Source organism: Octopus sinensis, linkage group LG2, assembly GCF_006345805.1.
Source record: "Octopus sinensis linkage group LG2, ASM634580v1, whole genome shotgun sequence".
Taxonomy (NCBI): Eukaryota; Metazoa; Mollusca; class Cephalopoda; order Octopoda; family Octopodidae; genus Octopus; species Octopus sinensis.
This window is the reverse complement of record NC_042998.1, coordinates 189,596,645-189,613,627: the sequence shown is the minus strand read 5'-3', so window position 1 is coordinate 189,613,627 and position 16,983 is coordinate 189,596,645.

Below are 16,983 nucleotides of genomic sequence, written 5' to 3'. Positions count from 1 at the left end.
CCATTGCCAGACTGGTAGAGGGTTGTGAGCACCTGACGATATTCTACGTGCCAGGTGTCCAGTCTCGATTTTTTCTTCACCCAGGACTGCAGCTCCGTCAAGGAGACGTGCTGCGGAAAGTTAGCCTCACAAACGAAGCCTACACACGCTCACCTCCAGAAATCGATGCAGGTGGCGTAATGTAAGCGCGAGTCTACGCATTATGAGCCACGGCATACCTGATCTACCACTCAGAGGATGCTGGCAACAGACTGGCCGCCTGACCATTGGAACGGGTCTCTTCCACAAGAATTTTAACGAGGGACGTTCCAATCTGGTCAAACAGTAACCAGGACAAGGCACGGCAGTCAGGCGATAAATGATAACGGAGGCGATGTAGGCATTCGCCACCTCTGCCCAACGGGAACACAAGCCCCAAAATGGAAGATTTGATTGATAAAAACCCCTTACGAAACAGCAGACGCTAACCAAAAAATCTCAAAAAGCACTTAACAAAAGCAAAATTCACATCAGAGAATGAATCAGAATTATCCGAAAAAGAATGTGGAGAAAGCAGGTGTGGAACATGCAACAACAACTTAGAAAGTGGTTCCCTCATAAAATCCAAGAGCGGATTCTCGCTCAAAGTAAATGCAGATACGAACTGCAAGACGCAGAATCCCATATACTGTATTACTTGCCCCAACTGCATTGGCGAAACAAACAACCCCCTTTGCCAACATGCAAGAATCCGCAGACAACACATCTGACAAGAGGAATTCCGCAAGATTCCACTGAGCAAGCATCTAGAAATATGCAGTGAAGGTAAGTTTAAAATCTTTCCCTTTTACAAATGTTCAATAGATGACCCAAAATTTTGAAAAGCAATGGAGCTACACTTCATCAAAAAATTCTCTCCCAAATTAAATGCTTGAAAGAGAAGCAGAGGAACTACATTTTTATTATTATGTTTTAATAGTAATGAAGATGGATGAAGAGAAAACATTTATATTACACTATTACTGTTGTTTCTGAATGTGGCTCCAATATTAATAACGTTATACTCATCTCTATAAATGATCAAATATATATATATATATATATATATATATATATATATAGACCAAAAAAAATTTTTTTCCTCTGTCTTCCCTTCTCGGGATCTTTCCTTCTCCTTTGTTTCCGACGAAGAGCTCCGCTCGAAACGTTAAACCCTTCTTCCCTTCTTTCCTGAGCGTCAAATAATACTTTAATTGTTCCACGTCCTCGCGTTGCTGTGTTTTTTTCTGTGTTTTCTTGTTTGGATTAACTATATATATATATATATATATATATTATATATATATATATATATATAGACCAAAAAAAATTTTTTTCCTCTGTCTTCCCTTCTCGGGATCTTTCCTTCTCCTTTGTTTCCGACGAAGAGCTCCGCTCGAAACGTTAAACCCTTCTTCCCTTCTTTCCTGAGCGTCAAATAATACTTTAATTGTTCCACGTCCTCGCGTTGCTGTGTTTTTTTCTGTGTTTTCTTGTTTGGATTAACTATATATATATATATATATATATATATAACACTGGGATTTTGACAATATATATATACCTAAGAAAGAACCATTTTACCACTGATTAGGAAAGCTATCTAATATAGCTACTTGGGAAATTAATCCGTGAAAAAGATCTCTTTTGAATTCTCTTATCCAAGCAAGCAAAGAAAGAAAAATAATCCTACAAAAAGATGAAAGATACTCAAAAAAATATATTCAAGCAAGCCCTGCTAAATATACAATATACGTACAAAACTCATTTATGAGGTTTGATTAACTGTACATGGAGAATAAATTGAATTATAAACAGTACCAAATAATTTTTTTTATATTCCGACTTTACTTTTCTAATTTATGAATATTGTACTAATATTTATTGTTTGTTTATGCAAAACAGAATTACACAGAATATGGGACTTGGTTATACAGTGTAAAGGAATATACATTTTCATGGGATTTGAACTTTTAACTCTTTTTCATTTTTCAGTGTGTGTTTGTGTATTCTTCGATCCTACTTCCTAAAATTGACATCTTTGAAAGGTCACCAACCCTTGTGGGAAAATGTGTATATTTACAAATATGTTCATAGGTACACAATGGAAAGAAAAAGAAAAAAGGAGAAGGAAAAAAGAAAAATGCTTTGTAATGAAATTTCAATGAATTGACCACAACAAATTTAAAAGAAACCTCTCTCTCTTTCTATCTCTATCTATCTATCTATCTATTTATCTGTCATTTCCCCATCCTTTATTATTATTTTTTTCTTTCTTGATTGTCTCTCTTTATCTATTCCCTCCCCTCTTCGCTTTTCTCTCTCTCTCTCTCTCCCCTTTTTTCGAAAAAAGCAAAAGCAATATTCTCCTCTTCTAAACGAAGCAAAAAAACATCCGATTCATATAAATGAACAACGAAACGTTCTGTTTTTACCATTTTGATTTTGATTTTTGTCTTGGCAAGTTCGAAAAACGAACGAAAGCGCTAATAAAGGATTATTCAAAATTCTGACTGCCTCCTTTTTCTCAATATACAATATCTGTACCCCACTTCAAACACTGTGTGTGAGCGTGTGCATGCGCACACACTCACACAACCTTGTGATAAGGAACCACATCTTCCATAAATAAAGAGTCTTCTTTAATCATTTCACCTTTCTGCAATATGGACACATATTTATCTGAGTTTATGTTTCCTTAGCACTCTACCAGCTCTGATCGACCATTGCTCCAAATTGTTCCCCAGACATCACGCGATAGCTGCCGTGTTTCATTGTTGGCTGCAATCTTTTCATGTCAAATTCTTGATCACAGAGTCTCCAGACCCACACTCGACCACTGTCAGAAAATACAGCAAATCTGGAGTCATCAGAGAATATGAGTGTTCCAAAATGCTAGTGGCCTCTCCACCATCTCACTGGTCCAATCTTTTCTCCGCTTGATATTCACTGGTCGAAGAAGTAGCTTCCTTCTTGCTGCTCTACCATAGTAGCCAAGTTTGTGCAGATACCTGACAGCATCTCTGGGACTGGCATAAACTTGTTCTGCTATGTCAGAGGCCTTACAATGAGGATTATCCTCTTAACGAAGCGAAGGGTCCTGTCAGAGGGTTCTGGTTGACCTGGGCGAGATGATGTGGACTCATTCCCCTCTGTGGTGAATTGCACAATCACTCTATTTCCTGTAGAAAGCAGGATCCCAAGGTTTTCTGCAATTTTACACTAAGTCCACCTTCAGATTGACCCACAATATGGCCTCTATGAAATTCGGACAGTTCCAAGGCTTCTTTCGTATGTGGCATTATTAAGCAGTCACATATAGAACTTGAAACATAAAAATGTCAATTAATAAAAAAAAATATAAAGCTTTTCAAGTTAAAATAAACATAAAACTATGTTTTATGGAGTGTCTATTTTCTTCTGTCATGTCTCTCTGTGTTTGTATGTATGTATATATATATATATATGTATATATATATATATATATATATATATATATATATATATATATATATATATATATATATATATATATATATATATATATATATATATATATATATATATATATATATATATATATATATATATATATATATATAAATATATATATATATAATGCCATAACGCTTCAGGACCAGTTACTGCAACAGCCTGGGTTTCAAGGGTCCACAGCTTTTTAATATTCTCCCAAAGAGTCTGAGGAACTTGCACAAAATAGATGTAGGCTTTTTTTAATCAAATCGAGAGTCCCAGATGAACCTACCTCACGGCAAGAGGTGCAAATTAGGGTAGCTATATCAAACTCCATTCTTTAACCAAGTGCCACATATTAGAGGAGGCTCTTGGTAATAACAGTGTAGCAAAACGGCGGTACATCAGCATGTCCGCAGCTCTGAGCTGAAACTAGAGAGAAAAATATATATATATAAACTAGAGAGAAAAAAAATATATATATATATTATATATATATAATTGATCGATGGCCGTATTCATTACTCTTCACTTACTCCCCTAATACCCACGAGAATTTCCTGGAAGTCACATAATTAGAACACTTATACTGATGGTAGAAAACAATATTCCATAAATGATAATTCTATATACACTATCAGCATACCTTTGCATTCCAAGCAGAAGATGTTCATATTTAAGTGGATTGTGTCCAAATATGTCAATAACAACAGTCTAAACTTTCAAAAGATAATGAATACTTCTGACAATGACTGGGGGAATGAAAGAAGCAACTTAGTAATGAACAGAAAACCAATCCTTTATTAATGAAATTATGAAGATAATTTCCTATTCTTGTAATAAAAACTGCATTCCTCATTTTGTTTTTAATTATTTTAAGGAAAATTTCTTTGTTGTCTACGCCACTTTTCTTCTTTTTTTTTTTAGCTTAAGTGATCATTAAGCTAATGATTATTTATCATTATATTATGTATATATTAGCCTTGGTTTTACTATTTGACGCTTATGTAGAACACGTTTACGGGTATTCTTCCTTAGTCTGTATTTAAAATGATAAAATTTCAAAAATATTTTTTCCATGAGTCAACGAGAGAGACTCTTCGTGATTGCTTGACATGCTTAAGTAGCAGCTAAGTCATCCTCAAATTAGCCGTAACATTATTTTTTTTTCAAATGACACATTACTTATTGCAATCTTTATATAAAATGTCTGACAGAGGATGGTTTTCAATGCAACATCTTTTGATTATACTTGCCAATCTATTCACTTCATCGCCTATTTCTTTACTACCCACAAGGGGCTAAACATAGAGGGGACAAACAAGGACAGACAAACGGATTAAGTCGATTACATCGACGCCAGTGCGTAGCTGGTACTTATTTAGTCGACCCCGAAAGGATGAAAGGCAAAGTCGACCTCGGCGGAATTTGAACTCAGAACGTAGCAGCAGACAAAATACCTATTTCTTTACTACCCACAAGGGGCTAAACACAGAGGGGACAAACAAGGACAGACAAACGGATTAAGTCGATTATATCGACCCCAGTGCGTAACTGGTACTTAATTTATCGACCTCGAAAGGATGAAAGGCAAAGTTGACCTCGGCGGAATTTGAACCCAGAACGTAACGGCTGACAAAATACCGCTAAGCATTTCGCCCGGCGTGCTAACGATTCTGCCAGCTCGCCTCCCTCTATTCACTTCATCACCTTGGGTCACTCAAGACTTGGGTCAGATTTAACAAAATATACAGTTCTTCCCTTCACTCAAAAAATGTGTGTGGCTCTGTACCAATTTTAAAAATCATTGCTATATTCTTGTCAGAAGGTGACAGAAGACATAATAAGCAGAACATGTAGCGAATTACCTTGCAGTATTCAGTTAATTTTACGGTCTGAGATCAAATCTCGCTGCGATCGACATCTATTTTCTTTTTTTTTTTTTGCAGAGTAATATAAAATAACAACCATTCTAATATTAAGGTCGATTTAACAAACTATTTCTTTCTCAAAAATGTTTGATCTCATGTGTATGTTAAAAGCAGGAGTAAATAAAAGTGTAAGAATACAATATTAATTTAAGCCTAAATTTTCGTGTTTGTGTGGCATCTCAGAAATTCTTTGATATTTTTTGTTATTTATTACTATTCGTTGAAATAAATAATATGAGTTCGAACCGAAGATAGAATAATGAAGTAGAAATAATATCAGAAAAAGAAAAACGAAAGTCAAAACCTAATCACTCCACACTGGTCGTGATTAATATTGTGGTATTATTTTATCAGTCATATCAGAGAAGCGGCCTCCTTCTTTCTTGCCAATTTCCTATTAACAATATCTTAATCAGCTCATCATCGTAAGGTTTCAACATTGTGTTGTCTAAATGAATTATCTTTGTTAATTTTGTGGCACATTTTATAATCTCTTCTAATTCACGCCGAATTCGTGTCCAGAAATCTGAGCACATTACATCGATATCAGGAATAATCTATAGGTAGCTCATCTCCCTTATAATTTGTCTTCTAATAAAAGACCACCGATTTTTTTTTCTTTTCTCTTGTGAACAGCAATTTCTTTATTTTATCCTGTATTGATATATACTCGGTAAAATCAGTGGAAACTCTTTCCCCTTCACCGTTGTATTTATTGACGAAAGCATTGGAAGAATATCAAAAACCACTTTTCTTTTGTTTTTTATATTTTTTGCTTTGTTTTTTTTTTGTCTTGTTTTTTTTTTTTTTGCTTGCTGAATTCCGTCTTAATATTTTCGTTCCAACACAAATTTGTCTTGGCAACCATTAATCGGTTTTCTTTGACTTGTCTGTTTTCAGAAGAATGATGAAGAACAGCATATATTTATATTGATCCCTCACTTAGACTCAAAAACTACACATTTTGGGGTGAATAGTAATAGTAGATTAAATAGACACCATCATATATAACTGGTACTTATTTTACCTGTTTCTAAAGAGCAAGCCAATGAGAAAACTTTTAAATGGTTAACCGACTTTCTGAAAATCTCCTTTGAAATAAAGACACCCTTGATAATGTAGTGCGCGATATAGTGTCTGAAAAATAAGATAATTGTAGATGTGTGCTCATTCAGAGTTCATTTATGGTTAAATAACAACAGCGTTGACAACACCTGAAAGAGGTTTAAAAATGAACTCAACTGGATTTGTGCTGAAGCCTATCACGCCACCCGACTTAATGCCACATCTTGTCTCTGTGTGCCGTTATTGGAGTCTATTCAATTTATGGAAAGGTGATGGCATCACAGTCTCTTTCTTGACTAACATGTTAAAGAAAACTGCATAATGACTTAACTCAATACAGCAATACATGTGCTTAGACATTCTACTGATTCTGTAAATTCATAGTGTTAACTATAAGGAAAACTACAAGAGTTATCTGAAATTAGTTAGTGTGTTTAGTAAATATTAGCCAGCAAGTTCGGGAAAGGGGTGTCAGTCGATTTCATCAACCCAAGGGCTGAACCGGTACTTATTAAGGAGATGAAAGCTAAGTCGATCTCGACGAAATTTGGACTCGGAACGTAAAAGCGGACGAAATGCCGCTAACAATTCTGTCAGTTCACCCGCCTTTTCGTGATTAGTAATATTATAATTCAAAGAGGCAACTTGGCAGATTGGGCAAAATTTCATGGGGTATTTCTTCTAGCTCTTCACGTTTTTGAATTCAACTCCCGCTGAAGTAAACCTTGCCTTTCGTCCTTTAAGAGTTGATACAATGACGTACCGGTTGATAAAATAAAGTACTAGTGTCTACGGTACTGACTAAGCCTCGTCCCTTCAAAATTGCCGGCTTTGCGCCTAAATCAGAAACAGTTATTATTATGATGACTTGAGGGGCAATGGTTGACTCTTTAAACTGCAAACTTGCTGAAATTTCCTGCAGACTTTTCAATTCATTTTACAGCTACAAATGTTATTATTGATTGATATTGACACAAAGATACAACTGTTAGTGTAAATGTATTTAGTTGATTGAACTGACCATAATATAATTGACTGTTAATTATTTTATCGGCACTGAAGTGATGAAAGACATTTTCGTCTCCGGTGAAATTTGAATGAAGAACGAATTCGGAAGAAAATAATTAAAGTAAGTAAATTTAGTCCGGCTCTTAACCGTTTCTGTCACTCAGCCGACCTTTCTATGGATTAATATGCATAATAAAAGATTATTATTATTATATATTTAAAATGAAATCTATATCAAGAACATCAGCCATATTGAATACTACTCTCAACATTGTACTAAGACTACATATTTTGGATGATGTGAATAGGAAGTTGAGCTTTTCATGACTTACTCGGAGGAACTAGTAACGTAAGTGAAGTGAAATTGCTTCATCCGAGAATCGAATCGAAATTACGTTACCAATGGTTATGTTAGATAAGGCGTGGAAATCACAGAAAAATGTAAACAGAGAATCAAGACTTTGAGAGTCAAGATACCAGCCCAGGATTTCGATCTTCAATTGACATCAAGTATACTTCACGTCCGTTGCATATGATCTTGGGAAATATATGAACATCTAAATATCTCCACATTTTCCCCCCATAACCACAAATCCCCTAAAATACATAACCATAGCGACAAAAAGAAAATTAAAAGAAAGCATTTCCAGGAGGTTTAGCGTCAGTTAACCTGATTATATTTAATGAAATTTCTGTTCTGATAGCAAATGGAAAATGAAACACAAACATCGAGACTAACATTGAAACAACGAGAGAATCTCAATGTTGTCGCCCAACTTGTCAGAAATAGCAGCTAACTCGCCTTCAAGTCACACCTTTATTTCTTATATAAGTAAAGGACACAGAAGATAATGTAATCTTATATTATCTCCACATTAGCCAGAGGGAGAATATCTGTGTTTATGAGCTTCGCATGCCTTCCTATGTTTCTATTGATTAAAATAAATAAATATTTATTAAATTTATTATAATTTATTATAATTTATTTATTTTTGCAAAACAGCATAACTTTCACTAAATAACATTTTACAAATGCCATTCATTTAAAGGGGACGCAGACCGGCACAAGATTGAGAACCTTTTATTTTGAACTAAGTGTGTATCGCCAACAACCATTCAAATATTGACTGCTGCAACATAATCTATTCACTGCGATCTCTTTTCATCAAGAGTGGTGCTGTTATATTCTGTCTAAATATCTGATAATCTTTGTCTTCAGGAAAAATTATGGGTGGAAAAGAACCATGTCCAGAAAAAGCTATAAGAGCATAAAGACCAGATAGTAATGGCAAACAGAGGAGGGAGCGAGCTAGGCCTACTGTCTAAGATATAGATTTAGTGAAATGCTACTGCTCTTATTAATGATCTACTCACCCTCTACTCTAATAACCTCTAATTGGTCTCGGGCTTGTTTGTTCCTTCTTGAGCTATGACTGGCTCATAAGGGCCAGTTTCCCGGTTTCCTTGGCGTATAGGTTCCTCACCTGGACGGGACGCTGGTCCATCGCAGGTGAGCTGCAAGATGCAGGAGGAAAGAGTGAGAGGAAGTTGTGGCGAAAGAGTCAGCAGAAGTTCGCCATTACCTTCTACCAGAGCTGCGTGGAGCTTAGGTGTTTCGCTCATAAACACACAAATCGTCCGGTCTGAGAATCGAACCCGCGATCCCTCGACTGCGAGTCCGCTGCTCTAACCACTAGGCCATGTGCCTCCACATTTGGTTCGTGTCCTCTCTACTCAAATACTCTTGGCTCACACCTAAGTTGTCTCAAGCCCCAGGTCCCGCATTAACCACCACACCCATTTCTTTCTCCTCCAGAATGTCGTTCCTCTGGAATTCCGTCCCTGCATATATCTTTTCTGTAGTCACCGACTTGTAACAGTTTAAGCTGTACATTAAAACATCAATCTTACTAGTGTCAGGAGACCTGCAAAGACTACGTAGACTACCATTTCTTCCACCTATCAGAGAAAAAAATCTGCAGTACAATTCGGTTTAATAAAACTTTCTGTACATATGTATGCTATAAGGTGCAGTTTGTTGCAATTTGTGTACATATTTCTATAGCGAGGTGCAGTTTGCTAAAGTTTCACGCTATAGAATACACGTTCTATTTCTCACGGAAGTCTTGTTTTAACACAACATCGGTTTCTAAATGAATTAGAGTTTTATGAAAAGGAAAGAGATAGCAGTGAATATGTTATGCTGTAGTCAATATTTGAGTGATCGCCCGTGACACACTCTCTAGTACAAAATGAAAGGTTCTCAAGTTTGTGCTGCTCAACACCCTCGTTTATTGAATGTCGTTTGTAAAATGTTATTTAGTGAAAGGGATGCTGTTTTACAAACATAAATAAATTATAATAAATATAATAAATATTTGATTATTTTAATCAAACAGAAACTAATTTTCGTGCAGTGCCTTATTATTTATGCTTTTCCACCTAGCATGTAACTCCTTAAATACTTGCGTTGATTAGTACAGTAACAGATTAAGGAAATTATTAAAGATGGATGGGACATATATGATGAAATTATATTTAGATTTATATTTATCATGCACCTAAAGATAGCAGCAAGCTGACAGAATCGTTAGCGCAACAGAAAAAAATTCTTTGTGATGTTTGTTCCATCTCTGTATATTCTTGGGTCAAATCTGCTGGCATCAGCTTTGCATTTCATCCACCCGGGGTCAATAAAGCATTTCGCCCGGCGATTCTGCCAGCTCGCCGCCCTATATACATATATATATATATATATATATATATATATATATTATATATATATATATATATATATGCATGCATACATGAGTGCAATGTATATTAATGTATATGGATAGATGCATATCTTTGTCTATATATAAATGTGTGAGTATACATTAATATATATATATATGCGTATATATGTGTGTGTGTGTGTGTGTGTGTAAGATGTTTGCGCGTGCGCGTGTGTATGCATCTGTGTGTGTGCATCTGTGTGTGTGCATCTGTGAGCGTGTGTGCATGTAAATAGAAAGAGGAGGGACGGGGAGAAAGAGTCTCGGGTTTTACAATGACTTGATAATACAAATGTTGTCAGCAGTAAGTAGGGCTTCGAAATTTTCATATTTTAGCTGCAAAATTATTGTAATGACATATGTGTGGCATTTTTTCTATGGAATAAGCTAAGCAGGAACGTTCACGCCCATGACCTTTTTGTATAACTTCCAAGGCTGATAAGTCAAAAGGATGAACAAACCAAAGACCAATTCCGAATGTTTGCAACAGAGTAGACTCCGATAAGGACACCAAAGTACCAGGCAGCTGTGTTGAACCAGACCATGGAATAAATCCACAGCCCGATAAATAGTTACAGTTCATCTGACAGTCTTCAACAAAGTTTCTGTCACCCCAATTTTATTCACAAAATCGGAGTCGACTCGAGTTATTGGTAGATACCGTTTTCTCCAAGCTGCCATACAATGGGATCGGACCTGAAGCCGTTAATTCTTTTGAGTTTTTAGTCTTTTCCTGGTGAGGTATCATACAAGAGGCTCCCTCGTTAGATCTGGCTCCTTAATGCTGTCGTTTAGTTATCGACGTTTTGACGTAATTCGGGCTGTGTCTGTTTTGTTTCTTGTTGGAGTCGTCAAGTGTAGGTGTTGACGTATGTATTTTGAGTGTTGGAATGAAATGACAAGAAAGGATTTTAAACAAAGAATAGAATGTTTATTAAGAAAACATTGTAAAATACTGGTCGATTATAAATCCTATCCTTAAGAAAATAGCAGTTTGCCTACTCAAAAGAAATCGATATATTTCTTAAAACAACAGTGTACTCTACCTCCCAATGCAATATCACTTGATCGGGGATACAGCTTAGACTTCACATTGTCGTTGACCAGCTAGAAATAACACAAGTCTCCCTCAAGTCACACTCTATAATCTTAAAAAAATATAACTGACTGGCTAATGTAGTCTATGGTAAACAATGTCTGAAAAAAGACGGGATGGTCACAGCCAGAATAGTTTTTATTACAAACCTTCTCGATCAGAACTACGGCTAAACAACTTCTCAAAGCAATATCACATAGCAAAGAAAATGGGGTAGCCTCTTCGTTTTCACTCGATTTGTTAGAACTAACAGCTAAGTAATCCTCAAATCATACAACCTACTTTCTTAAAAAGAAAATGAAGACCACGCGGGATAATGTATTCGTAGATAAATTATGTCAAAACGAAGACCGCATTGCCCTAGATTATGAATCTGCTTGGTCAGGATTAATCTAGGACTAAATAACAATAATAACATATCACACAATGGAACAAGATTCCTTACATTAGATTCTGAATGACATAATAGAAAAATGCCAATGAAAACATGTTGTTGCTATTGCTATTGTTGTTTGATGAGGGTTGCAACAACAACCCAGATCAAACTTACATAACTATTATCGAAAAGTATTATAGCCATAACCATCCAGCCTTTTTTTCAAGCAATGTATCTCGGATGAAACTTATCGTATGTTGATTTTCGTTTCTTTTCGAACGGCAGTGTGACTTGATGATGATTTAGTTAGTACTTCTAGCAAATCGAATGACCTTGTATGGGCTCTCTCATTGACTCATGAAGATTATAGCATTTAGTATTAAGAAACTATAAAAGTATGAATCGCTGTAATACTTACTATCAATGACTAATAATTAGTATTAATGCCTGTATTATATTAGTAACTGTAATAGAATCCATGGTCATATCAGTTATTATTCATGACTATAATAGTATTATTGACTATAATAGTTAAATTAGTGGCAATAATAGTACGAGGTGGTATCAAAAAATTCCCGGACTAGTTATGTTTAATCAAAATAACTTATTTACCAAAGTTTTAACATAATAGTTATTAGTGGTTGTAATAGTCAGTATTAGTGACTAAAGTGTTAATGACTGTAGTTTGTATGAAAGGCTATAAAGGTTATTAATAGTGACTATAATAGCTTTGGTGGCGTTAATATTTAGTATCTATAGTAGTAACAGTATTAGTCACAGCAATAGTTATTATTAGTAGCTATAAAAATGAGTATTAGTAGCTATAATAATGCTAGTAGCTTTAACAGTTAGATTTTAGTGGTTATAACAGTACTATCGGCAGTACTAGTATCGATGGCTCTAATAGGTATCTTCATTGGTGGTTATAAAAGTCAGTATTCGCGGCTATAATATTTTAGTGGTCGTAATAGTTATCATTAGTGGAAGTAATAGTTAATATTAGTGGCAATTAGTATTAGTGGCTATAATAGTTAATATTAGTGGTTATAATAGTATTAGTGACTACGCTGTAGTGTCTATATTAGTATTAGCGGCTACAAGTGGCTGCAGTACTTAGTATTTGTGTCTATAATAACTATTAGTAGTAGCCATAATAGCTAGTATTAGTGGTGGCAGCGATTAGTATTACTGACTGCATTGGTTAGTATCAGTGGCTCTATTAGTTTCTGTTAGTAACTTGAATAATTAGTATTAATGCACCTTATATTCAAATATCGTTCAGTTTCATAAATGTAATTTATGTTTATAACCTATAAATTTCTTATTAATATTGGGTCAAATATTTCTTCCAATTAAGTAAAAGAATAGAAGAAAATAGCCATCTAATGTATTCCTCCGTTATAAACTTGGTTCTCGAGAAAAAATTAAATATGTCAAAATATTATTCACCGCTTGTTAGAGAGAAAAATAATAATTGGGTATTTATGCAACCGGCCCTCGGAAATATATTTTTCATTGCTAAAATTAAATTAAATTTTCCAACAAATTATGTTAGTTAAATGTAATAAGTTTCCACCCAAAAGGTAAGTATTTGTGTGGGGCAAAGTCAGGGTATGAAAGTATGAAAGTGTTGTCTTCCCTAATATAACATAGTTCTGTATTCTGATTGACAAATTATGAAAAGTAGTGTTTTTCTGGCTACCTATCTCTTATGATATACAGGGTTGGCAAGCATATCTCTGAAAAAAAGGATATAACCTTACAATTTGTACATACATAACAGGAATGAAGAATTTTCCTCCCTACCATTTACCACTATTGATTTTATTTTCTTTCATTAAATAATTATTCATTTGATTCCTCTGAAGCAAACATTAGTGAAATTCGTATCAGTCCCCTGAGTAATTTTTTTTTAAATTACCGATAAATGTTCAGTTCTAATATCTAATGATATATAGATGAAAATTCGCCCAAACAGATAAACGCATGCTAATTCTTTTCAAGTTTCTCGTATCTAAGTAGTGTGATACGAAATACTTGAAAAGATTAGATTTTTTTAATAATACTATACAATTTCACTAATACAATAAAAATTATACATTTGTTCATAAATGTGCTAAAAGAACAAACCCCAATCTAAAATTATTGAATTTGCAGAACATAAATTCGTTTATGAACCAATTCAAACCTTTCCTGGAGTTGCTAGCTTCTATATCAAATATAACCAAGATTTATAAATAAAGGAACCAGGCTAAAAGGAACCTTTGATATATTTACGAAAATAAATACTGCAAACAAGGAAATATTTTCTACTTGGCAGATTCAAGCAGAAGTTTGTGCAAAATTTGATTTGTATTTCTAAAGCAAAAAGAAATTGGCTTTCAGCTCTTTTTCTTAGTTAATTTCAATATTATTACTCTAAATAAGGCGGCGAGCTGGCAGAAACGTTGGTACGCAGGGCGAAATGCGTAACCGTATTTCGTCTGCCGTTACGTTCTGAGTTCAAATTCCGCCGAGGTCGACTTTGCCATTCATTCTTTCGGGGTCGATAGATTAAGTACCAGTTATGCACTGGGGTCGATGTAATCGACTTAATCCGTTTGTCTGTCCTTGTTTGTCCTCTCTGTGTTTAGCCCATTGTGGGTTGTAAAGAAATAGGTATTTCGTCCGTCTTTACGTTCTAAGTTCAAATTTTGATGAGGTCGACTTTACCTTTCATCCTTTCGGAATCGATAAAATAAGTATCAGTTAAGCACTGGGGTTCATGTAATCGACTTATCCATTACCCACGAAACTGCCGGTCTTGTACCAAAATTTAGAATCAATATTATTATACTAAGCAAGAATCATTCAGCATCATTTTATAATGCGACAAAACTTCCTTTCTCCACATGGGCTACAACCAACCGAACAATAATCTAAATCTTTTACAGATAATATCGTCAACTCGCTTAGATACGTATATATTACATATCTTTGCTGTTAATGTGTGTAACTACTTTATGTAAGTTTTCATGACTGAAAACTTTTATTTAAACTACAATAACAAGATATTGTTATATTTCGGAATGGTCATATTGCCAGTTTAGCCAATAAAAACACACGCACTATATATTTGGTGTTATTTTGCTTCAGTGTTATTTATTTTTTACATTAATCTTAATCTTATCGAAATATAACAATATCTGTTTCAACACACAACTTCACATAAAAATTCTTGCACAACAAATATTTAAACGTACAATAACAAGAGTAAATCTATAAAAGAAACTTAGAAAAATTTATGGACAATAGGATGAATTTAATTTCAACAGCTATTCTAAGGAGGCGCATAGCCTAGTTGTTAAGGGTGTTGGACACATGATTGTAAGATTGTGGTTTCGGTTCCTAGACTGGGCGACATGTTGTGTTGCTAGAGCAAAACATTTCATTTCACGTTGCTGCAGTCCACTCAGCTGGCAGAAATGAGTAATCCTGCGACGAGCCGGTGTCCCATTCAGGCGGAGAATATATAACCCATGGAAACCGGAAAACCAGCCCTATGTGTCAGCATGACTAGGAAAGGATCTTTGTCCTACCTTATTTTTCTTTTTTTTTACAACAGTAATTATTTGACCTGACGAATAACAGTCGAGATACAGCATGATATTACACTCAAAACGTTACAGTCAGACGACATATTCTGAAGTAAACAGAAATAAACTTATAAGAATACCGAAAGGTTGATAACTTTTGAAATTTTCAAGCTCTAACGTTATAAAAAATAATTTGAATTTTTATAAACTCAGGTACACTGTAAAGCCTCCACTTAAAAATATTTTGGTATTTAGTAATAATCCTTTACATTTCGAGTTCAAGCCCTACGTGGGTTGACTTTGCTTTCTACCATTCCAGCGCTGACAAAATAAATACAAGTAAAGTATTGGAGGTTTATTCAATGAATTAACTCATTTGCAGGACGCAGGTATTGTTAAATGGTTAAAATGTTCTCTTCGCAATAATGATGTTTCTGGTTCGATCCCAGAACATGTCAGCTGCGGTAAATTTCTTTTAAAAGGCGGGGAGCTGGCAGAAACGTTAGCACGCCGGGCGAAATGCTTAGCGGTATTTCGTCTGCGTTACGTTGTGAGTTCAAATTCCGCCGAGGTCGACTTTGCCTTTCATCCTTTCGGGGTCGATAAATTAAGTACCAGTTACGCACTGGGGTCGATGTAATCGACTTAATACCTATGTCTGTCCTTGTTTGTCCCCTCTGTGTTTAGCCCCTTGTGGATAATAAAGAAATAGGTAAATTTCTTTTATCATATCCTCGAGTGGAACCTTCCAAGTCGCTGTCAACCTCTTCCTTGTCAAAGCTTAATATACACCCTACTGAACGGTAGCGAATAATCCTTCAGTTTCATATTATTGTTTTTTTTACATATAAGTTGACATAACGACAAACACTAATGTGTCACATATAGTAGTAGTAGTAGTAGTAGTAGTAGTAGTAGTAGTAGCAGCAGCAGCAGCAGCAGCAGCAGCAGTAGTAGTAGTAGTAGTAGTAGTAGTAGTCCACGAATGGAATTTATAAATATTTTAATGTATCACCACGCGCATTTCCACAAATCACACGTCACATAAAATATTTATAAATTCCAGCCATAGATATTATTATTACTACATCTATCCTACGTTATGTCGGTGCAGCTCGGTACGATCCCATAAAACTGCTGTTGCATGTTGGAATCATTAGGCCGTAGCCGACATAATAAATTAGAAGCTGTTATCTGCGTACTCAAAAACGTTTCCCGCAAACAAACTTAAAGGGGAGATATATATATATATATATATATATTATATATATATATATAATATATATATATATAATATATATATATATATATATTATATATATATTATCCAGTAATTTTTTACTAGTTTCATCTTGTCTCTTTGTTTTATCTCCGTGTCGATATATGGACAATTAATGTGGTTTTAGAGTCAGAACATGGCTGCTATATTCAGCATGGTGGTATCTTGCAGATACCCTAATTTATAATTATACATATATATATATATATATTATATATATATATATATATATATAATTAAGGACATAGAAAAAATTTTTTGAAGCCTATATGCTGAAAATAGACTATATATATATATATATATATAACCAAGGAAAAATCATATAAATGATAATATCAAGTGGCCAACATGCTATAAAACCATATGGTTATATTATACTAAAAT